Source organism: Pongo pygmaeus, chromosome Y, assembly GCF_028885625.2.
Source record: "Pongo pygmaeus isolate AG05252 chromosome Y, NHGRI_mPonPyg2-v2.0_pri, whole genome shotgun sequence".
Classification (NCBI taxonomy): Eukaryota; Metazoa; Chordata; class Mammalia; order Primates; family Hominidae; genus Pongo; species Pongo pygmaeus.
Genome location: NC_072397.2, coordinates 31,075,872 through 31,084,655, shown reverse-complemented (window position 1 = coordinate 31,084,655; position 8,784 = coordinate 31,075,872).

The following is an 8,784-nucleotide window of genomic DNA, read 5'->3' as shown; positions in this document are numbered from 1 at the left end:
TTTAATTCAGCACAGACTAGCATGACCTCTGACTTTCCTATGATATTCAGTTCACTATGTCATCCACCCTGAATTGTTGCCGCTTGAGCACTTAAAAGCCTAGTTCACCTGTAGCAAGTTGGGGCCTTGAGATGTCATCCATGAGTGTTCAGGCAGTTTTCATGAATCACATTTTTCATCAGGACCTACTGGGGTTCATCCACTAAAATTCAGACAGTTTCCATGAATCATGTTTTTGATGAGGACCTACGGGTTTGAAAAAGACCCTCAGTGTCCCCTAGTGGCACTTCCTGGCTGGGTCATACATGCATGCTTTCCTCCCCAGTGACCACCTTGGCCATGCACAGGAAGCTCAAAAGCAACACCAGAGATGATGCCACCTGACTTTCTTGTCAAGAATGTTTCCAGAAACCAGGCTTGGCTCGAGAACATGTTGTCATTCAGAGTAAACAGGCCCATAGATTTTTGTCATGAGAAGAGCCCAGTCCTTTCCAATTTATGTTTCTAATACATTTCTGGAACATTTGCACTGTTTCCCTCAAGCACCCAAGTCAGCTTTAATGGCTTTTGAGGAATTCATATAGTAAGTTGCTTGTAATGCATAATATTTAATTGTGTGATACTTTTCAACTAGTCAGGACTTGTCACCAAAATATGATAGACAAGATTATGTGACAGGTGTTGTTGTGACATTATTTTCTCATATTATGAGAACAATACTCATAAAAATTGTTTTGAGTACTTGTAGCAGTATTGCTTCCTGGGATGCAGCTACTTGTATATAGTTTCTGTGCACTCCACTGTTCCTGTGGTGGACAAAGGAGCACACATAAAAATAATTTGTTGCATACATTGATTTTAATTCTTTCTCCTGCTACCATTCACCTTGTTAAGGCACTTTCACAGTTTGTTCCTAAGCTTTCAGGATTGATCATCATTGTAAAAGAAACTACTGCTTGACTAGACACAATAACATCCATTTATCTAAAGATTCACTTAGGTTTCTCATGACAACATGAGTGAAGTAAAGAATGCTTTAGATGTCAGAGACATTTTGGGACAATGGGCCACCCTCCTCCAGCCCAGGACTGGGAACAGCTTCTTCAACAAAGAGGCTGTCTCTGTTTCCTGTGGCTGTTCTAACAAAGTACCAAAAATTTAGTGGCTTTGGACAGCAGAAATGTATTGCCTCATTTCTGAGAGTCACTGTCTACAATCAAGGTGTCAGTGGTGCCATGCTTCCTATGCAGGTGTTAAGGTAAGAACCTTTTTGGTTAATCTCCAAGCTTCCAGAAGTTCTCTGGCTTGCAACAGTGTAACTCCAGTCTTCCTGTGTCATTTTTCTCCCTGTGTGTATCTGCAAATGATCCTTTTTTCTAAATACATGTATGGTTTTGTTAGGGGCCCACCCTACTGTAAAATGAGATTATTTGAAATAACCATGTCTACATGTAACCTCTCCTTCCAAATGAAGACACATTCTGTGGTACTGTTCACGTGGGATGTCAACAAAGGAATTTTGGAGAGCATACACTTCAACCCATAACTGAGGAGTCATTTTAAAATGATATTTTGAAAGAAAGAATTAGATAAAATGAGAAAACAGACCTCTTGTATGTCTCTTGAAAATAATAAAAAAAGCAAAGTCAAACTTTCCTTTTTCTGCACAAGAAAACCATCCATAGAATTTACAGAACTTATTGTTTACTTTCTTTATTCTATGTGGGTAAGTTAATCTGTTGTTGCTCAGATAGTCATTTATGAGTATCATCATCTGCACCAGTTCATAGCTCATGTTGCTCTTGACCGCATAGATGAGAACATGTGGCTTTTGATCAACATGTTCTTGAAAAGTAGGGGCAACTCCAGCAAGTGGTTTGTGTCAGCATTCATTGCTTCAGGACATAACTTTACCATTTTAGTAAAGTTAATTAACTAATGTTTGGGTTCACAAACTAGAAGATGATGGAAGACAGATGCCAGGCTCTGAGATTGTACACTTCACAATTTGTATGAATTTAAAAGTTTCCATTAATGGGACTACTTTTGTTTTGTTAAGGGAGAAAATATTTTGATGAACAGCTAATTTTAAAACTAAGTCTCACATCGACCAAAAAGTTTATCTGAATAATATCAAGGGTGATGCTACTTTATTTTGAAGTTATTTTCTCACTTACAATGCTTATGTTCCCTTTCTGGTAAAAGTAAGCTAATTTTAAACCCAGTTAATGTATTCAAATCTTCCATCACAAATACATGGCCTTTGACTAATTTGAGGAATATTGTCTCAATGAACTGGTTGCTTTTTTAAATTATTATTTCTAAGAAAAGCATTGCCTTAAATATGTCACATATGAGAATTATTATTCTTCATGGCATAAGGCAAGAAGATGGAATAAATCACTTCTTTGCTGATGTTTATGATTTACATGTGAAAGTAAGGCATGTTCTATAATTTTAAAAATCTGATGATAGAAAAAATATTTGATCTTTGTCAGGAAACTGGCCTTTTGAAGTAACTCCCTTAGGCTGCACAGCTTACCTTTCAGACCGCCTTTTCTCATCATGCAAGGAGGCAGCCTATATAATAGAAAAGTAAATAAAAATGTCATCTGAAATGTTTCCATCTACTTTCCATCTACTTTCAAATAAGTTGCTGTGTTACTACTAGAGATCATGACCTGTCAGGAATTGAATTTTCTGTGATCAAATAGTCATTTAAGAAGAATGTTGCCAGTTGTTTATTTAGTTTGGTTTTTTCTTTGTGATTTTATTGTTGTTGTTATGAAGTCTCACTCTGTTGTCCAGACTGGAGTTCAGTGGCATGATCCTGGCTCACTGCAACATTTTCCTCCAGGGATCAAGTGACTCTCCTGCCTCAGTCCCTGGAATACTTGGGACTACAGGCCCAAACACCATGTGTGATGTGTTTTTGTATTTTTAGTAGAGATGGGGTTTCACTGTTTTCATGTTAGCCAGACTGGTCTCAAACTCCTGACCTTAGGTGATTTACCTGCCTCTGCTTTCCAAAGCCCTCAGATTACAGGCATGAGCCACAGCGACTGTCCCAGGTACTTGATTTTAATGTAACAATCCAAAAATCAATGTCAGAGTCAAGATACGGTAGATAGATATAAAACTAACATGTTCTGCAGTTGGAAATGATATGTGCTAGCACATACATTCACATTAATTCTTTTATACATTTAGAGATATTATAAAAATGTATAGGCAGTGTACACAGGAGTACTCAAGAAGCCAAGGAAACACATGTGTGGTGCTAAGTGTTGCATATATTCTTTTGCCGGTGGCTAGGAATAGTGGTCCTGCTGATTATTTCCTTTCCCTCAGAGAGTAAACCATTGATACTTATACTTGGAAAAAGTTGTAAGTCCGTTTTTGGAGAGTTGTCAGAGAAAATCCAGGATTACATTAATATTTGTACTCATCCTTTTAGATGCATCAAAGGTCTCTGTTAAAGCAATAAAAAAATTGAACAGAGCATGGATACACACTCATATCAATGTAGTACATTGGTCATGGCAGTGCTTTATTTGTATTATATATTGGAATTCTTAGTAGTGCTTGTTTTGTGGGTGAAGGCAAGGTGGAGGAAGTCACAGAACTTTTATAAAAAGTTTGGAATTGCCCTGGGCATGGTGGCTCATGCCTCTAATCTCAGTATTTTGGGAGGCAGAGATGATACACCACAGGAGGCTGGGAATCATCTCTTTGTTCCTATAACAAGATCTTACTGTAAAATAGGTAATTTCCATTGAAAACCAGGTTATACAACCTGTTCTAATGTTAAGCACTTGAACAATTTTTTCCACTCTGAATTAACTTTAAGCAAGTAATTCTAAGCTTTTGTCTTGTGTCCTTGTGTGAAATAGCTACCATCATTTTTACCCCACTTATTTGATATTTACACTAAAGATATTTGTTCAAGATTGTGGCAGTTTAATATTCATTTTTAAAGTGCTGCCAACCACAGCTGTTTTTGTTCTATTTCCCCTATCGGTAGTGTCCAAACTAATATGATATCTTAACCTGTTAGGTAGCACTCATATTAAAACAAACTAAATCCCAGAGCTATGGGTGCAGAAAAAGGTAAAACTCATCTAGAATTCTGGGAGTAATTTCTGCAAGCACATATTTTTTAATATGGTTTTTCCTGCCCTCAATGAGCATACAATCCTGAGGATTATGATGAAATCCAACCAAGAGCAGCAGGATGAGTGACAGCAGGAAGACATGGCCGAGCTGCATGACAGTGACACTCTGAAAATAACCTTTCCTCCAGGCTAATGAACGTGAGGTAGGAACTAGTAATCCACATCCTGGGTGTAAATTAGTAAAGTTAAGTGCCAAATTTCATGTGTGGCCAATTCTTTGAAGGAGCTGGAAGGAAAGTGGAGCATTAATTGGGACCTCGTATGTTGGCTGCAGAGAACAGTATTACAGGTGTGAAGCTGTGAAGAAGAGCACTGGTGCACATGTGTAGAAATATCAGCTGATAGATAGGAGCTGATCATGAGGAAAAATAAGCTGGCTAAGCTTGGATCTAGAAGGCAATGTCCCGTGAAGTCTCTTTAACATGTGGAAAGAATGAAGTCAGTCTTAAAATCAGCCTCCCTTTAGCACATGTACATTAGCACTAAGTTTGTTTTCTGCTTCAGTGCTCCAAAAGTGATCCAGAAGAAATGTGCATATGGAGTTTCATTCTCTTGTCATAGCCAAAATTTCCTAGGATACTTCCTTTGGCATGGACATAGATAATATTGATCTCTGTTTTCCTCATGCTGTACTTGTGATTTTTAACTTTTCAGTCACTTCAACACTTCCTGGTTGTTGGTCCAGGGTTCTAGAAAGCACTGACTGTCCAGACACCACCTTTCACTGGGTAACACACTGGGGCATTTCTCTACTTATCAATTTACTACTCGGTATGACACATTTATTGCAATAAAAGTTACATGGTGGTGCTTCATATAAAAGTGAAAACTTAGGTTTATACAGAAACCTAAGTAGTTTTCTTCTAAGATAAGAAACAGTGGGAATGTTTTGTCTTCAACTAGGAAACATTCCCCAAAGATGAAAGTTAACAAAAATATTTATTTCATTGGAATGCAATTGTTATTTTTTATCCTCTACTCAGAACACTGTAATTATTACTTATGTTATTAAATGCACATTTGTCTCTTCTTCAATTTCTGTAGTTGGCCTTTTTCAATAAACTGAACTCTCTCTATGGAAAATCTTTCCATTCTTAGCTTGCATCTAGCTGGATATATGACAGACTGTATGGACCAACTTCTGTACCACCGGGAACCACACTTTGTTCAAACTGTGGAGCATCATCTATGGTTCTTCTGCCCAGGGTGGCTCTGCAGCTGCTTCTGACTGCTCCTGCTGCCACACTCACTGCCTGCTTTGTTCTGCCAACATTTCCTATTGTATTTTTTATCAAATGTTTCCAGATGGCAATATTGGGTGGGGCCAGTAAGAGAAATGTTTCGATGTAAGTTTTCAAAACTCTATTCCCTATGTGACAGCCACCTCCCCTCACCCATCTTGTCCTTTGATACGTCCATCACTCCCCAGTGGTGGGTCTCATCCACATTCAGTCCAAGCTTCGATTAGCTTCCACAGAATCAGACAGTTACCGACTGCACAGAATGTGAACATCCACAAGAGGCCACAATTTGCTTTATCAAGTCTCATCATTGTGCCAAGGATTTTTTTTTAAACAAACACAAAAATCCTTGAAAGCAAATCACTAAATAATGTTCAGTAATAGAGGAGACACTAAGTAAATAGGTGGCCTAATAAAGATGTCTTGATTTACCCTCTGACAAAGTACAATCCTTCTTAGTATTTCCTCTGAGAGTGATAAGGTTGCCTTCTGTCTTGTGTGAAAAAGAAATGGTTTAACTTCAACTAGTAGACTTTCCACAAGGGTGAAGAAAGTAACACAAATATTAACTATCCCATTAGTGGAATTGTAATTTTGTATCCTCTACACACACATTATATTTCTTAAATCAGCTATCAAAGGCAGATTTGTCTTTTCTCCAAGTTCAGTAGTTAGCCTTTTTCTTAAAGCTGAACGTTGGCTATGGAAAGGCTTTTTATCCATGGAGAACTTGAATTTAGCAGGATGTGTGACAGACTGTATGAAGCAACCCTTGTGCCACTGTTGGCCCTTCCTCCTGCTGGGGCAGTGAAACATGATATATGTTGGAAGAAGTTCATTAATGGCATACAAATGATGGAGTAATTGCTAGTGAGAATAATTCTAATGCTATGTAGAATGAAAATAAAAAAGGTTAAGTCATTTTGAAAAGAATAAAGAAGTAAATTAAATAAGAATGCATTGCAAATGCAGTAGATTCTAATCTTTCATATCTAACATTATTGTTTTAGGAAATCATTTTCTTTCACCAAGAATACAATACTAATTGCATAAAAATCATGTACATATAAATAGTAGTATCTGGTTTTTCCAGGAAAAAAATCCAAGTGTGAATTCTATAGTAGTCAAGTTTCTTATTTTAATTGTAATTAAAGTCGTGGTCATCTCATTTATTAGCTCTCTAATTTACATATGAAAATCAAAGAAACATTTTCAGAAAACCATTACAGTTTATAAATGTAAGGTGCCATTATTGAGCAAATATATTCCTCTATGAGTGGATTTGTCCCATCTCCCATCAACTAATGACGCAGATATATACACTTGTTTAATTTTATTAGTAAGTAATACACTCTTACAAACACTAATTCTCTTCTCCATGTCCATGTTGATTTTGTGTATACATGTGAGTTGGTTAGAATGTGTCTGCCTTATCTCTCACATTCAACAGAAAGATGAGCTAGAGGTCACATTTATATGAATGATTGACTCAGACAATTAGCAGATCATTTTAAGTAACTTGTTAAAATCACAAATATTTTACTACCTAAAATTAAGTTCTATGGTCACACATTTCTGTAATGAAAGTTTTTTTGTATTATTAATATATACCTTCAGGAGAAAATAAATTTTACCATTTACTCTTCCTGCTCTGACCACCTCTGTACTTTCTTTTTCTCAGCCTAGCCTGACAATATCTAAGATGCTGGGATAATTTTAGTCGAGTAGGAGCATATATTATACAAACATAAACACAATATTTATTTATTTATTTATTTATTTATTTATTTATTTATTTTTTACCTAAAGTAATAATAATAATACTAATACTACTACTACTAATAATAATAATAAAAGAAAAAAAAATAAAAAAAAAAGAAAAGGTGAGGTTTATGCTGACACCCTAATGAAGAGAAGTTATCTAGCTGAAGAGCAGCAAAGGAAAATGGATCCATGTGTTTGGTTTCAGATTTCATAAAGACATCAGAGAAAAAAATATATATTTATTTTAAATGTAAAAGTATCTAACTTAAGAACTCACAAAAACTTTGTTTTGCACAATTTAACTTGAGATTTTAGTTGCTCATACAAAACACATGTTCAGTTTATGATATAACCTAAGTTTTATTTTAATTGCTAAGGTTCAGTATACATTTATACATCTTGAGGCATTTAGGTAGTATGTTTTAGGTTTTAGGAATTCTTGCATTTGAGAAAACTGAGTCAACACATTTGCATCACTTTGTGTACCATTACCTGTAAGGTTCCCAAAAGTACTCAAGAATCAAACATGCTAATGTCTCTAGGAAGAGAAATGGATATTCTCTTTAAGGGTGAAGGATACATGAATGCAGACTGAAATAGCTTCCCTCAATTAAGTCTTTATTGCATCAGAAATTGAGTTACATACCAATCTTATTTTAAAAAGTCTTGCTTAATTGAGCTTTTTCAATTTCAGATAAAGTATTTTGAATCTGTCTTAATTATGATATTGAAAATACAGTACTGAATAAAGAGCTCAGGTGGGATACAAAGCATCATAACCAAAAAATACAATACAAAGAGATCTGCCTATTATAGGGTGTATGTGACTTAGATTTGGAGAGTAAAAAGCATCTTGCAGTTGAAAAAGGTTGCTTTGTTAAGTTGATTTTTTTAAGTATACAGTGGGTACAGACTTATTATTGACATAACTTGGCTTTTTAGCAATCATGTGAGATAATCAGTGTGACTTGATAAACCATCAGAGGACAACAAAGGGCATATATTAGTAACATCTCACTGGCTATAGCGTAGAAAATTTCACAATAGACCACAGTAAGGAAGTATTCAAAATAATCTGTAGAAAAAAATTGTGGGTGCTCTATATTAGAAAAGCTGGCAATGTAGAATATATGTGTGGACAGATTTATGAGCTCTTTATGAGTTAGGATAGGCAGGTGTTCGTAATTGGATATTTGAGGAAGTGGAGCAGGAAAGAGATGTTACCACCTATGTCCTGGGTGTGATTTGATAAGCTGAGAGTATAGTAATGCAATTTACTGATAGAAAAAGTGAACCTCTTTGAGCGGATTGCATTTTAGAAACATATGGGGCACCAAATAAAAAATTGTAATGGGGAGTTGGATACATATGTCCAGAATTTGGAATCATCTAAAAGCATACATGTGTTACTACAGAAGTAACAATGAAAAACAGTCATAGAAAGTAATGTCCTAGAATGGAAACATTTTTGGAAAAGTTAATGTTATCATGGCAGACAACATTAAGTTATCCAAAAGCAATCTGTAGCCTCTAAGTAGTTAGACTATCAGGATGTAAGAAAAAGAGCTTTTTTTCTTTTTTATTTTTTATTACTATTATTTGTG